The 15,688-nt window shown below is 51.5% G+C and overlaps 1 protein-coding gene across 1 annotated transcript in view; it reads left to right on the top strand.

The window, feature by feature from the left end:
* ARFGAP1 (ADP ribosylation factor GTPase activating protein 1) overlaps positions 1-15,688 on the top strand; it is a 282,114-nt gene that overhangs the window by 156,108 nt on the left and 110,318 nt on the right. The gene's annotated exons all lie outside the window — the stretch shown is intronic.

Below are 15,688 nucleotides of genomic sequence, written 5' to 3'. Positions count from 1 at the left end.
ATCTCCGGGTCTCTTGGCTGCGGCTCCGCTCCGGGACGCGTCGCTCGGCACCGGCAGCCGGAGGTTTGTTGCGAGCTGCGCTCGGCGCTATCGGCTTCTATTATTATTAATTATCATTAATAATAATTATGATTACCAGCCGCCTTTTTCCCGCCGGACTCCGGGCTGTGTCCGTCTGTCCGTCCCTCCTCCCCAGGGCTACCCTCGCCGCTCAGCATCTGGCCGGGTGCGATGCAGCGGCACTGGAGCCGGGGTCGGGGGGGAAGGGGGGGGGGGGAAAGACCCGGGGGGCGATGCTGACCCCGGCAGGGCGAGGAGAAGGAGGGTGACAGCGGTACCCGGCTGTAGCACCCCAAATCCCCCCCAATTCCCCCTTCGCGGCCGCCGCAGCGGAGGGGCCCGGGCGGCGGGATGGAGGACGGCGCTCCCGGATCCCGGTGATCCCGGTGATCCCGGCGGGGTGGGCCCTGCACTGACAGCCTCTCTCTTTCTCCCCCCCCCTCGCCTCCCCGCTCGCCGCCTGCCCCGCTCCGAGCGGGGACAGCCCGAGCCCCTCTCTGCGTGTTCACAGCGGACCTTGATTTAATGTCCATACAATTAAGGCACGCGGTGAATGCCAAGAGAGGAGCCTCACAGCTTCATTTTCATGGAAATTGGGGACATAAACCCTCTAATTACACTTAACAACAGCCACGGAGCGATCTATGGAGCATCCTCGGCCTTTTGACAAATGGGAGTAACAATGCCGACAGCGCCCGGCGGGGCAGCTGCCCCTCGCGTTAACGGGGCGCTGGGGGGGGGGGGGGGCCCGCTGGGGCTCGGGGGGCCCCCGGCGGACAAAGGGCAGGAGGAGCGGCAGGACAATGCGGGCAGGGCCGGGGGGGCCGCGGGCAGAGAGAGCCCCAGGGGGCGAAGGGGTTGGGGGGAGGGGGGGTAGAGCAAGGGACCCCCATCCCATGCACAGGGATGCCCGGAGAGAAAGGAAGCCTCCATTCTCCCTTCCCAACGCTATGAAAGGAGCGCTGGGCTCCTACACTGCTCAGAAGCTCCCTGGACAAACAGCCCTTTGGACCGTTTTGGGGAGGGGGGTGCTTTTTGCTTTATTTTTGTTTGGGTTTTTTTGTTCCATTTCGGCTTTATGGTTTTATTTTTTGCCCCCACAGCCCCTCTCCTGCATCCCTGCACTGCTCATCCCTTGTGCAGGGGCTTGGCCATGGAGCCGCAGTAATGGGGCCATGGTCCTATCTTGCTCTCACAGCCCTCAAAGCTCCTTTGCAACTCAACCAGTCCCTGAACTGAATTATGATCCCGCTGTTTTCCAACAGCCGGAGGGGTCCGGCAAGGCACGGGGCCATGGTGGCACCTCCAGCCCTGCCACTGCAGCCACATGGTGGCACGCATCCCCTTGTGCAGTCTCCAGCGAGACTGCAGTAGCCCACAGCGGTTCTCAGCCTAGGCTCTAGACCTCAATAAATCTCTGTTCTAAGACTCGTGTTTTCAGCTTCCTATAGACACACCGACCCCTGAGTTTGAGCCTCCTGAGAGCTGTGCTTGGGCGAGGGAAGACTTAATTATCTGGCTGCAAAAAGCCATAGAGCTGGATCCAGCCGCATACGCGCAACTCTCTGCACCCCCTCCCCTCTTCATCTCTGCTCCACTTTTATCAGCATTGCGTCTGGCCGAGGAAAAGAGTCCATAGGCACCTCCATCCTCCATGCCTGCAGTGCCTGACATGGGACACGCAACCTTGTCTGCAGTGGAGATGCCAGTAGGAGAGCACTTTCCTTGTGTAGGAGAGGGGGAAAGGAAAAACCTTACTGTACGTTGCGGGATTACTTGATTTCATGCTACAGGTAGGGCTCCTGGGGGAAGCGGGACAAGGCGAGGGAAGAAGCGGAGGACACAGCCTCGGAGGACAGCAGTGCTGTTCGTGCCCTCGGCTCTCGAGGCTGTTCTGCAGCAGAGGCATCGCACAGCCAAGCAGTTGCGAATGGGTAGTGCCTCCAGCCTTGGCAAGAGGCAGGAGTGTGGAAGCGCACGATGCCCATACGGCTCCATCGAGCGGTACAGCAATCCATTCCTCTCCTGAGGACCTGATCCTGAGCGTTGCTCCGGCAAGGGCAGGTGCTGTGTAACTGCAGAAGCGCACAGGGCAAGAGGCTGCGCAGTGCAGGAGGGCCCAGCTCCATCAGGAGGGCTCTGGAGGTGCAGAGATCCTTAAGAGAAGCTGGATTTCTCCCTTTCCCTGTAGATCAGCGCAAGCACCACGGTGTTGGAGGCCCACTCGCTCGCACGTCTGTCAAGCGCTGCAAGGTCACAGGACACATTTTGACCTCATTTGCCCCCACCATAAGTGAGGGGCTCTGCGGTGACTGGATTCACTGCAGGGGAAGGGACACCCACCCTGATTGCTTCCATGTGACCCTGTAGGGGCAGGGTTCCAGCCATGGGGCAGTTCTGCTCCGCGGTTCTTTGCAAAGGAGGCAGTGAGGGATGAGGAGCTAAGTGCAGGGAGCCAGACCCCAGTAAACCTAAAGCTGGCATTAAGAGACAGAAGGGAGCAAGTCCATCCAAGGTAATCTGCAGTGCGGAAAAGCTGCTGGCTTCCTCCAGGGACCACCGAGAGGCCAAGGACGGCTCTGATGGAACACAGGTAACTGGGGGGCTGCACGGAGCCTGATGGGCCAGGCCTGGCCTGGTCCCCAGATTGGGGAATGATGGGCATTGAGAACTGAGATTGATCATGCCAAGATGGCACAAGCCAGATGCTCATCCTGGACCAGATCCCTCTCCAGGTTCGCAGGGGAGGGAATCACACAGCCTCCTCAGCAAACAGGACTGCCTAGATTCTCAAACGTTCTCTCCTCCCTTGGGCTTCCCGTGTGTCCCTTCTCCTTACCCTAGAAGGGATTTAGGATATAGATCACTTAGATCTTCCCCTCTTCCCAAACACAAAGCCCCCTCTGATGCATGCATCGCTCCACCGTGCCTGGTAATAGCAGTCCCCATCCCCGGGCTGCAGAACTGCCCCAACGCACTCCCCGCTGTGCGTGCACAAGCCAATGGCTACAGCAGGGCCAAGGTGGAGCTGGTTCAAACACACCCCACCAAGCACAGTCATGGGCTCTTGGGTACTGCACTGAGCCTTCCACACCAGTCTGAAATCAAGGGAGACAAGAGCATGAGCCAGCAAGAGTCCCATCAGCTGCGGGGGGCAGATCGAAAAGCAAGTGATGGAGCTGTGGTTTCACTGTGGTTTCTGCTCATATACTGACCCCTATTTGCTTGGGTACGTCAAGGCTCAACCACCCAGGAGCAGCGGGTTATTGTGCAGAGGCCCAGGTAGGTCCATAAAGCACTCTGCCTCCTCCATCCTGTTTTCTGCTCAGTGGTGGGATCCCATGTTCTCGGGGATATGGTCCCACTTCCGAGTCAAAGCCAGCTCCTTACCCAGGGTTGCCGGTGATCCTACAGCCATTCCCGGCTGGCTCGGAGCCTGCCTCCTTCATCCTGCGAGATGAAAAGAGCCCCCAGAGCAACACCATCAGTCACACAGCTTGGACAGCACCGACACCGAGTTATCCCCAGCCACAGGAACCACCTCCTTTCCGTACAGGAGGATTTATCCATGCTCAGATGTACCCCTGTGCCCTGTCCACTTTCCTGCAGGAAAAGACTTGGGGAATACGAGCTGGTCTGTGCAACAGGAGGTCTGGATCAGGCCATTCCATGATGGAGTCACCACAGAGGACAAATTACTATCGCATTCCCCTGTACAGTTGCCCCACACTTAGGAGAGTTACACAGTTCCCCCCACAGGGAAAAGCACATCCAGGGCCAAGTTGGGGTGAGAAGGAAGGTTTACCTTCAACCCCAAAGCACTCCTCCCTGTAGATGTACACAAAGCACCCGTTTCCACTCTGTATTCACAGAACAACTGCTCAGGCTTTGCATACGAGTGCCTCAGCCTATACAAGCCCTGACATCAGTCCTTAGGGACAGGTTAAAAACCAAGCATCTTTGCCCTCAAATCACCACATGTGAAGGTTTGATGATATGGGTGGGTAAAGGTAAGAAAGGGGTTTGGGGAAAGGGGGTAACAGTCAAAAGCTGCTCTAAGGGGAGGGAACCCCCTGGTTTCCATAGCTGTGTAGGTAATAACGGGCCTGACTTGCAGGAATGATTGAGGTATTAGGAAAAGAGCCTTCTGGTGGAAAGAGTAGAGAAGCACTGGAACAACACAGGAGGGAGGAGAAACCTCTGTAGGGGAGGCACTGGGGAAGCACCAAGCAGGGGGCTCAAGGCAGAACTGGTCCCTCCAGCCTTACACAGAAGGTGCCATCACCCATCTATTCCACCTGGAAGGATGGAAAAGCCCCCAACCATCTTCATGTATTTTCCTAAACCCAAAGGGTTTATCTATGCCACCAGAAAGAACTGGAATGGCACCACTGTTCAGTGGCAATGACAGAGCAGAGTGACTATAAAGGCCCGAGCTTGTCATCCTCATATAAGAACAAACTTGAAGCATCCCAAAAGCAGCGATCAAATTCAAGGCGTCATCTTTCTCCAGAAATGGGATGTGCCATTACCAACCCTATGGAAATAATCCTATTTGGGATTACCTCCTCACACAGCTTGCCCCAAACCAGCTTGAAACCGAGCGCATCACTGAGGTGTAATACCCCCTGGAGACAGTCCAGAGGGACTGCTCTTTTCTTCCACCTCCTAAGAGCTCCCTGACCACCTTCCCGGGCATGTTTGCAGAAACAAAGGAAAACAGTGACAATCCGATGCACGTAGGATTATACACACATATCATACAGCTGTATCCACAGCTTTCTTGTCCCCCCCGAAAAGAACAAGCCCAGGGGACTTGCAGAGCCAGACAGGGCAGGATTCAAACACGAGTGTTTGAATCAGGACGCTACACTCTGCCCCACGGTCCCGGGAGGGAGGAAGAGGCTTTTTTAGGCTCTGAGGACAATTCACCCCACCTCAAGCACAGCTTTCCCCGCCTGGCCGCTGGAGCTTTGGCACCAGGAGGTCAGGGATGCTTGGGCAGGCTCCCCTGCTGCAGGGCTCAGCTCCCGCAGAAGCGGGGTGAACGATGGAGGGTTAAGGCCGCTCTTGCAAAGGCCGAGGTGGCCGCAGGATGGCGCCGCTGCCACTTCTCCTTAAGGGGCATCCTGCCCATGCCGGGACCGGCAGTCAGAGAGGACAGGATGCTGCAGGCAGTGCCGGTAAACCGGGTGGTGTTTCCGCCACTTAACCACCGATGAATGGCTCAGTACCTGGGGTTTATGCAAGCCCTGAGCAGCCAATTTGGGTTCAAGACTGTGGCTTGAATTAAATTTCATTCTAAGGAGGGAATTCTGCCTCCTCCTGCCAGCGCAGCCCCGCTTCCCCAGTGCCGAGAGCCGCCATTCACAGAAACAACCAGAGGTGATGCTCTACCCGGCTCTTTCACTCCAGCTTTTTAGCCCATCATCCTTGCCCCATTGCTGACCCAGCTCTGAACCCCCCCCCCGGTCTCACAGAGGAAACGCAGCCGGGCATCCCGCGGCCAGCCCGTTTCCCGTCCCTTCTGCCTCCTAGAGCTCGACGTCCCCTCTGCGAGGTGCAGGAGGCTGCTGGGCAGGGACTGCTGCTGTGCACAAGGTGGCACTCGCTCCCCATCACAGCAAGAGCCCGCAGGAGCCTCAGGGAGCGAGCTGCGAGGCGCGGAGCAGGCGGTGGGTTACTCCTGTCGGAAGGTACGGGCTCCGATTCCTTCCCTGCGCACCCCGGTCCCTGTCCGGATACAAACCACGAGCCTGCTCATGCACAGGTCCTTTATCTCAGTGGCAACAAGGCTGGATGCCAGGGCCACCACTTCCATGGATGCTCTGGATGCTGGCCGGGAGCCTGTATCTAAAACGACACAGCTGGAAGGGTGCAAAGGGTGTTTCCTGCCTCTGCGAGTTAGTGCTGTGACAAAGCAGACCACCTGAAGCCCTTTCTCCCCATAAGGGTGGAAGGTTACAGTCTTCACCTAACTCACCCTTAGCTGAGCAAAGAGCTCTCCCTCCTTTTGCTCATCTCCACAGGCTTCCCAACTGGGACCCACAAAGGAGCATCTCCATCCCCAGAGGCAGCACAAGCCTCCCCTTCCCCAGCCTCACCCCTCCCGAGCTCACCGTGGTACCCAGCCTCCAGGGAGACCGGATGCTCCCTAACACTCCACTGCACAGTGGTAACCCCACCACCCCATACCAGGAAAGCCGGTATCCCTTCCCATATGGGAATGCCAACTGGTTTAGAAACGTTCATATGCCAAAATTCATCATCCCAGACTGGTTTGGGTTGGAAGGGACCTTAAAGTTCATCCAGTTCCAACCCCCTGCCAGGGCAGGTACACCTTCCACAAGAGCAGCTTGCTCCAAGCCCTGTCCAACCTGCCCTGCAGTGTTCATAAGCTTGCTTGCAAGTGCCGAGCTTGATTTTAGCTGTTCCATGACCCAAGAAGCTTGCTCCTGGGACAGCATCTTTAAATGAGGAGTGAGATTTAAATGAGATCTACACAAGTCACCTGATGTGATTTGTCAAACCTCTTGCATTTAGATAAGAAAATAATTAGAAGCAGGGGAAAGGAGGGGGATGTGCACGTGAGAATCTGTCAAAGCTCGTACATCAGCTCACAGGAGTGAGGACTTGCATCACATGCTGGTAAATGGGCAGTATCCCTTTTAGAGAGGTAAGCTCCCTTTTAGGGCCTGGTACCCTCATAAAACACATTGCACGGGGTCTTGCAGCAGGAGAGGTTGATGCCAATTCCAGGGGCAACCAAGCTTACAGGCTCAGAGCACAAGACGTGAGTTGACACCAGAGTGCCTGGAAATAAAACAAGGGGGGGGGGGGGGGGGGGCAAACCCACACAGACACCATTCAAAACTGGGATGTAGCTAAAGCACCACTGGAAACCAGCCAGTGGAAGCAGGAGACACAGGGGCTGTTCCATGGTGCTGCCTGGCAGCCTTCTGCTGCAGGCTGGGTCTGCTGGCAGCACAAACCCCTCACACCAAAGGCTCCCCCTTTCCTAGCGCAGCCAACAAGTAATGGCCAGCCAAAGCCAGACATTCACAGGACCAAAACCCTGATGCAAAACTTCCCCTCCTGGCAGGCTCTCACTTCACAGCTAAACGCAGGTGCAGATGCCAGAGACAGAAAAGCTTTTGGCACTATTGCAGGAAAAGATGTAGGAATGCTGTAGGAAGTTACATTCCAATTAGCTCCACGTCCAGGGTGGGGTAAGCATCACAAAGCATTTAAAAGATCAAATGCGAAAGCACAGCTTGAGTAATAAGGACCAAGGTGGTTTCAGCTAGGAACAGTTGTGGTTAATCTGATGGAGCTCTTTGAGGCTGTAACTGCTACAGCAGTCAAAGTGGAGGCGACAGGCAGAGCACAATTAGGTTTGCAGCACGCAGTGGTCAAGGCTTTGCAAAAGAAGCTAATGACTGAGATGGGGAGTCCTGGAATAAGTGGGTGTGCTGTGGCTTAATGCTCTGGAAATTGCCCAGAAACAAAGATGCAAGCAGGAAGGTAATAACGAAAACCTTCTATGCCAGAAGGAGATGGTTCCTGGGATGGAGCAACACAGCTGGCTTGTCTGGAGCAGAACAGGTAGGAAGGTAAGACACAGAGCTCCTATGGGCAGGGGGCTGTATTTCAGCTTAGAACATCACATTCCACGACCCCTCTTGCCCCAAACAAACAACTCTCTCTTTTCTTCAAGCAGAGCTGCTAGAATTCTGCTTTTTGCATTCTCTCCCTTGTTTTTCTGCTCTAATAATTGTGGGTTTTTCCTCTTTTGAACCAAATAAGAAACTCCTTTCAGAACACGCAGTGCCAGCAGCACGCCTGGGCCCCCTCCACGCAGGGATGGAGCAGCTACACGCTGCGATCGCATCCCGGGGAGCCCAAGCACACGCTGTACCAGATGGTGCTAACTGGGAGTTACATTCCCCATATCCTTCCCTCCACACATTCTGCAGGGGAAAGGGAATGGCAGGTGAGGAACAGAAAGTCCTCATTTAGTACCTGTTATCTCGGGTAAGAGCTTTGAATATGGGAGCAAACGGCACCTAAAAAGCATCCCCCTTGCCAGGGCTTTGTAACCTGGACATAACAGAGAACTCCAGTCTCAGCCATGCTGGAGTAAAGATGAGGGGTTTAGCTGCAGTCCTTGATTCCACTGCTTGTACTCACAAGGCAGAGTGATTCTCAGCTCCGGGTACATCAGAGGCAGAGGAGGTTCCTGCCTTCTGAAAGTCACATCTTCCCATGGCAGCCAAGTGAAGCACATCAATGTATTCTCACATAGTTGTGAAGTTGAAACTTCTCGTTTCCAAGGGTGCTGAGAACTCTTGGAACAATTCACCAGTTACATCATGCCGCATCCCAGTGATCCATATATATCTACGAGTTTAAATTGACGCAGAGGCCTTGCCCTGTGTCAAACTTCTCCACAAAGGCATCCTAAATGTGCAGCTGGACCTGCAGAAGGAGTCACAGCACAGACAAGCTCCCTTTGGCTCATCTGACTGATCACCATTGACATGGCAACACCATCAACTGTACCAGCAACGACCAAATCAGCACCACTGAGACATCAGGACCTCTGCAGCGGGGTGTTTGGCACGCAGTTTGCTATTGTATTTTCTCCAGCTTTACTAATACTGATCCTTCACCCATCACTAAGCAGCGCTAACTGCAGCCCGGGTACAAATCCAGTCACTGAAATAAAGCATTTTAGCTGTCACAATTAGGGTTCAATGAAGAAAAGTATGGGCAGGGGAGCAGCCCTTGGTGCCAGAGAGCTGCAGCGCCTCAAGCCAACTTTAGTACTAACGATAACACCACATCAAATCCTCACCTTTTCCACTGTAGAAGCACTGATAGGAACTGCAGAGCTTTGCAAACCCATCATGGTTTTGCTTATCTGCAAGATGCTGCAGGAAGGAAACCCCATCCTTGCAGAAGCCCCTTCTCATGGATGAGCTGTGATTACCCCCATGGGCTGTGCTCTCACTAAAACTGTGGCAAAGGGGTTGGTTTCCCTGTTTTTTATCTCTGGAACAGTCTCTGATGCACGCCGCGCCTTCCAGACCTATTTGATTTCATTTTGAATCATCCCACTTCTCTCTTTGTTATCATCATTAAGACCTCTAATGCATTTCTCATAAGAAACAGGGGAATACTGTCAGCTACTGAAATCAGCAGTGTCTGGGGCCGTGCCAGTTCCCTTCAGCTCAGACACACCAATAGTTACCACCTTCCCAGCTGTATGAAGAAAAAGCACTCTATCATACTGTACCTTGCTTCGAAGCTTACAAATATGTATGTATACACATATCTATACATAATATACACACCCATATACACAAAAGCTGCTACCTAGTGAAGAAATCCTGGTGTTTATTCCAGAGTGTGATTTCTTTGAAAAACTAATGGCTTATTATGTGCAGAATGCTCTTATTCAACTCAGGAGGAGAAGTGATTTGTAGAACGAAGCCTGAGAAAGCTGCAGAACCAACTGCATTGGAAATGGGGACATTAGATCCACAAGGAAATCCATTTTAACCTCCTATTTGTCCCCTCCTATTTTAACCTCCTACAAATAGGAGCTCTTATTTGTACAACACGTCCTGGGGGCAGAGGCATCCGAGCTGTGCTGCCCCTACATCGCCTCTCCATGCGACGCGATGGCTCTTGCAGCTCATCTTTCAAACAGACAGATCATTTCCTGCAGTCACTGGGTTCAAGCAGCTTTCTGCCTATGGATAAACCTCACCAGACTGACCAATGCACAGCTGGGGTCCAGGGAATAACTCAAACTGCTTCTTTACCACTAGGCGAGCGACAACCGAGGCATGCTGTAATAGCCACCAGCCCCTCGGGAAAGCCCAGGTGAGTTTCTCACTGCAGGTGTGCTGGTGAGGCTGATGACCACACACGCCGTGCATGCCCTCTTTTCTCTCCCCTCCTTTATTTCTATCTATCATAACCACACTCTCACACTTGGAACAGCATTTAAGAGCAGAAACATCACAGGATTACTCTCCCATTTGCCACCTTCCCCCCGCTTTGCTCACATTTCACGTGCCCCACTTGCAGAGCAAGCTTTTCTACCAGCTTTTCACTGTGAATGACACCAAAGCCTGGAGTATCTCGGAATGAAAACTGCATCTGCCCAACGACTGAAGGCACAAAAGCACTGCTGCCTAAACACCTTCTATCTTTTCACTCGTTACCTCTATAGGCCACTTAGCTCCTAGAGCATCAGTCTGTCAGGAGGTGCTGGGAATCAGACTGCAGGCTCCCTCAAGTCATAACCCAGGTCATTTCTAGCAGAGTAATGATAACTTTGTGTATGTTTCTGAGGGTGGTTGCGCCTCACAACCCGCTCCAGTTTCACAGACTCACAGCCTGGTTTGGGTTGGAAGGGACCTTAAAGCCCATTCGGGGCCACAGGCAGGGACCCCTTCCACTGGAGCAGCTTGCTCCAAGCCCCTGTGTCCAACCTGCCCTTGAACACTGCCAGGGATGGGGCAGCCACAGCTTCTCTGGGCACCCTGTGCCAGCGCCTCAGCACCCTCACAGGGAAGAGCTTCTGCCTAAGAGCCCATCTCAGTCTCCCCTCTGGCAGGTTCAAGCCATTCCCCAGGAAGGTTTTGAAAGGGGGAACCCCTGTGCAATTTGTGATGTGCAGGTTCACATCTTTGGTCTTATTTATTATTTAAAATAAACCCATACAGATTAATACTAGTAATTTAAAAACCTGTCTAAAGATCACCCTAACAGGCTTTTATGGATACTCTCCTTTGAGGATTTATCTCCCACTCTCACATGCTTTGAAATAACTGAATGGGCACATCCTGTGTTTTCCCATCCTCAGCAGGGTCAATAAGTTAAGGAAGAATCTGAACTGATACCTAGCTCATAAAATCCCTCCTCTTCCTCCCATCCATACCTGACTCAATATGAGCAGATCACATTTCCCACAGGGGCTCATTAGTGTTGCTCTTTGCTCAGCATCAGGAAATCTTTTGGAGTTATCTTTTCCCCCATCTCATAAAATTGCTCTTCTGCTTCTCCTCCTGACCTCCTGCCCACCACCCCCTAGTTCTGAAGGGGCAGTGGGAGGAAAAGACAGAGCTTTTGGACCAAAAAGCCCCAAACCTTGATGACAAGCGAATGAACCATCCACACACATGAACCAAGAATCCAAGGACTGCACACTGCTATAACCTCATTTAAACAGGTCCTACCCATACAAAACAACCAACAAAAAAGCCATAAATGCCACCAAAGTGCTTACAAAAGAAGGTTATTATAGACCAAAAGACCAAACCACCTCAGCCTTTCTCATGTTTCCAAGGGCTCCTGATAATCAGCTTATTTAGATGTGGCCAAAAGCCTTTGCTGTGGATTGTGAGGCTCCAGAAGCACCGGTTTGTTATGGGCCTCTGAAGGGCTCTTCCCCCTAAACACCAGACTATGTGCACTCACATAATTACATTGCCAACGTTTTACAGATTTAAACGAAAATCTATGTTAAAAAAGGAATTCCATACTCACCAACGGGGCAAGAGAGCCAATGTCTCCGTAAATCCCAGAACTTCCAGAATTCCCTGTTCCTGTGCTGACCACGCCGACGTTTCACCCCAAAGGCAGTGATGAGGAAGCTGCTGTGGTGGCAAAACTGCAACCCTGGGGAGTCTCCAGCCAGGTGTAGGCAATGAAGCTGCTTCGTTAACCTAATGATCCCCGCCCCTTGTAACGACCCCTCAGCACTCCACAGGGCCTCAGCAATGTGCCCTCAGCTGCAGGAGTGTCCATGTTGGGCTCCCCAGGGTTTCACCTAAAGGGTGTTGGTACAGGGGTGCCCACAGCACCCACAGCACCTCCTACAGCGGCCTCAAACTTAAGAGGGTTTGCGGACCACTGATGCTGAGGGAGATGCAGAGCTCTTAGGGGTTATCAATGACCAACTTAAGTGACAACTTGTACATCCACAGGAGCTGAGCGCTGACGTCAAAACTGTGGCAGCTACAGGACTGTAAATGGGAGTGTAGTGAAGCAGCACTCATACAGCACAGAATGGTTTGGGTTGGAAGGGACCTTAAAGCTCCTCCAGCTCCAACCCCTGCCACGGGCAGGGACCCCTTCCACTGGAGCAGCTTGCTCCAAGCCCCTGTGTCCAACCTGGCCTTGAACACTGCCAGGGATGGGGCAGCCACAGCTTCTCTGGGCACCCTGTGCCAGCGCCTCAGCACCCTCACAGGGAAGAGCTTCTGCCTCAGAGCTCATCTCAGTCTCCCCTCTGACAGGTTCAAGCCATTCCCCTTGTTCTGCCCCTACAGGCCCTTGTCCCAAGCCCCTCTCCAGGTTTCCTGCAGCCCCTTTAGGCACTGGAGCTGCTCTCAGGTCTCCCCTTCAGGAGCCTTCTCTTCTCCAGGCTGACCCAGCCCAGCTCTCAGCCTGGCTCCAGAGCAGAGCTGCTCCAGCCCTCCTTAACGGAGGCACTAGACAGGAGACATAAATGATAGCAAAAGCTCCCTAATAACATATGTATAGAGATATCATTTACTGATTAAATTTACTTTCTTCCTATTCCTCCCGCACAGAATGGTGCAGGGCGAATGGAATCAAGGTTGCTTGCAGTATGTATTAGTGCCCAACACACTGCATTAATACGCTAAAAATACCTGGAGAACTTGGCAGAACAAGCATTGGACACCTCTTTCACACTGTCTTCATTACTGAAGCCACAGCAAAGCACCAGATCCCACTGATTTAGCAGCAGTTGGACAACATTAGAAAGGCATTTGGTGAAGACTTCACCAACCGTCTGTTGTCATGGAGACATCCCAGGTAAAAATAATTCCTTGAATAACTTATAAACAGACAGATGGCATAAACCCTCCTACGCCCTCCAAATTAAAGGAGATTCAGTAAAAGACAGGGTAGAAGCCAGTTCTAGAACATCCTGCATGCAGAAGAACGCTCGCCTCCGAGGTCTTCCAGTAACTCACCTCTGGTATGTGAACAAAAGGGGGATCAGGGATGAGCCAGGAAGCACGAAGCTGATGCAGAAGTCAAGTCAGCACTTTTTTTATGCAGGCTTTCCCACGGGATTTACAAAGGTGCCTTGAAATTATGATCCTACGTAAAATAAGGGAATTAATCCAGGATCATACCAGGGAACAAAAGGTGTTCTCGGAATTCCTAAAGCCCTGCCCATGCTTTCGTTAGGAAATGAAGAATATTAGATTGTCACACATCACATCCACAATGCATCACTGCACACGCAATATGCAGGTCAATTATAACTTCAGCTTAAGTGTTCTGGAGACAGGCAACCTGTGGGACCGGGAACATTCCCACATGGAACAATCCCATTCACCCTAACACAGGTTCAAAGTGCCCGGAGCTGTGCACAGCACGGTGAGAACACTGTCAGCTATGAAACAACCCACTGCAGTGAACCATGGCACTGGTGAGATGCAGCATCTCCCTCTGCCAAGTCCCACCCCAGTTAAATCATTCCAACTCCCTTCATTCTAAGAATAGGCCCAACAAGAGCTGCTCTTCCTCAAAGGGAGCATGGACCAGGCAGGCTGCAGCCGAGGTGGCTATCACAGAACCAGCCTTGGGCTGTTCTTGGGCAGTATCACAAACCCAATTAAAACCCTGCACTTCCCTTAACCAGCAAACAGCTTTCTCCTCAAATGAGCAGATGTTGAGCGCTGTTGTCAGCAAAAAAACAGAGCTCTTTCCAAGTGAAACAGATTGAACGCAAAGGAACTGAGACCAGGAAAAGGAGCGTTAGATCAAAACACCCCTTCCCCTCATTTACTGTTATTTGTGCTTTGTTTCTGCATTTATCTCCTATTCCAGCTAAGCTTCCCTGCCTCTTTTCAACTACTTCTCTCCACAGGTGCACACAGAAAGAGCATTAACACTACAACAGTCATTTGTCTTTTGATAGCTCTGTAGTGTCTGCCTACAAGTTCTTTAATGCCCACATTTACTGGAATTTCCATCTTGCCTGACCCATGTAAAATCACTTGTAATTAAAGAGGCAAAGCAAAAACATGTCCTGTCACAACTTGTCCATGCTCTCTAGCACTCTGTGGTCAGCCTAATGCTAAGAAATAGAATCATGGAATCATAGAAGAGTTCCGGGTGGAAAGGACCTTAAGATCATCCAGTTCCAACCCCCCTGCCATGGGCAGGGACACCTCACACTAAACCATCTCACCCAAGGCCTCGTCCAAACTGGTCTTGAACACTGCCAGGGATGGAGCATTCACAACCTCCCTGGGCAACCCATTCCAGTGCCTCACCACCCTCACAGTAAAGAACTTCTTCCTTATATCCGATCTAAACTTCCTCTGTTTAAAAGTCTTCTTTTCACAGAGCTGATATCTTTAAGCAAATCCATCAATATCTTTGCCTAAATTCTCCAATCAAAAATCAAGTATTTTGTGATGAAACACATCTTTAATATTAACAGAACTCTGGGGAGTGAAAGGAAAACATTAGGATTTTGAATGTTACGTCCCATGTCCATCTCTCAAGAATGAGGTAAAAACCAAAGTCTGACCTTGATCATGTTACAGCAGAGCAGTAATTCTGACCATGAGCTTGCTTATTTTTGCCCATTTCCATCCTTACATCTCGGTGTAGATTTAACTTGATCAGTCTGTCTACAAGCTCGTCACTTAAAAGCATCCTTCACAGCAACTATCAATCTCCATAAAGATGAAGCATTTAGTACCATTACTTTTGGTTTGACTACAGGCAAAGGAATGTGGTGGTTTTCCCATAGGAACATTCACAGCTTCAAGGCGTTGCCATCACCAAGCAGAAATCATTTCACTGAACCCTGTAGCTACATTTGGCTTGAAGCAGAAGGCACCAGGGATACTGTCCAACACACACCAATTCCAGAAACATTAAACAGCACAAACTCATTTAAGGAGGGAATTTAAGCATCAATTCCAAAAGCAGACAGGCAAGTTGTTGGATTAAATAAGGAGTAAGTAAGACCTAAGGCATGAAGTTATTCTACAACAGGCACCAGAGGAATGCTTCTTCCCCCTCACAGTGTCATTTAACACTGCAGAACAAAGAAATAAGGCATCTCTTCAAACTGAGTTGACAGCTCACTGACAATCTGAACAACCAGCAGCGCAGTTACCTTAACACTCAATGCGGTCCTAATGAACAGGATTGTTTTACTCACTGTTAAACCTTCTCCTCACTTACCTCAGCTGGTGCTGCTCAACCCAGCCCCAGAAACCTCCTCATGCTGAAGCTGTTCCCAATTTTTCCTGCTACCCACAAAGCAGGTTGAAACACATCACAGAGCTGCTTCACAATACAGCCGAACCGGTTTCACCTAAAGGCTCTCAGTTGGTTGGGGTTTGCTGTTGGTTGATGATTTGTTTGGAGGTTTTGGGGGTTTTTTTTAGGGAATAGTTACCTGAAGTCTATGGGAATAACACAGCAAAGCCTTTAGATCTGGAAGGAAATTAAAGAAGTAAGAAATAAGATTTGTATAACTATCTTTTCTCTTCAGCATCCAGATGGAGCTGAATGGTTTGGCTGTGGAATCATCAGTTGTTAAGTTTCCCAA

The sequence above is a fragment of the Pezoporus flaviventris genome, unplaced genomic scaffold, assembly GCF_033815535.1.
Source record: "Pezoporus flaviventris isolate CSIRO_AGI_PZ_B2104156 unplaced genomic scaffold, CSIRO_AGI_Pfla_v1 ptg000213l, whole genome shotgun sequence".
NCBI classification, from domain to species: domain Eukaryota; kingdom Metazoa; phylum Chordata; class Aves; order Psittaciformes; family Psittacidae; genus Pezoporus; species Pezoporus flaviventris.
The sequence above is the reverse complement of the archived record's forward strand: the minus strand, read 5'-3'. Positions and strand labels throughout refer to the sequence as shown.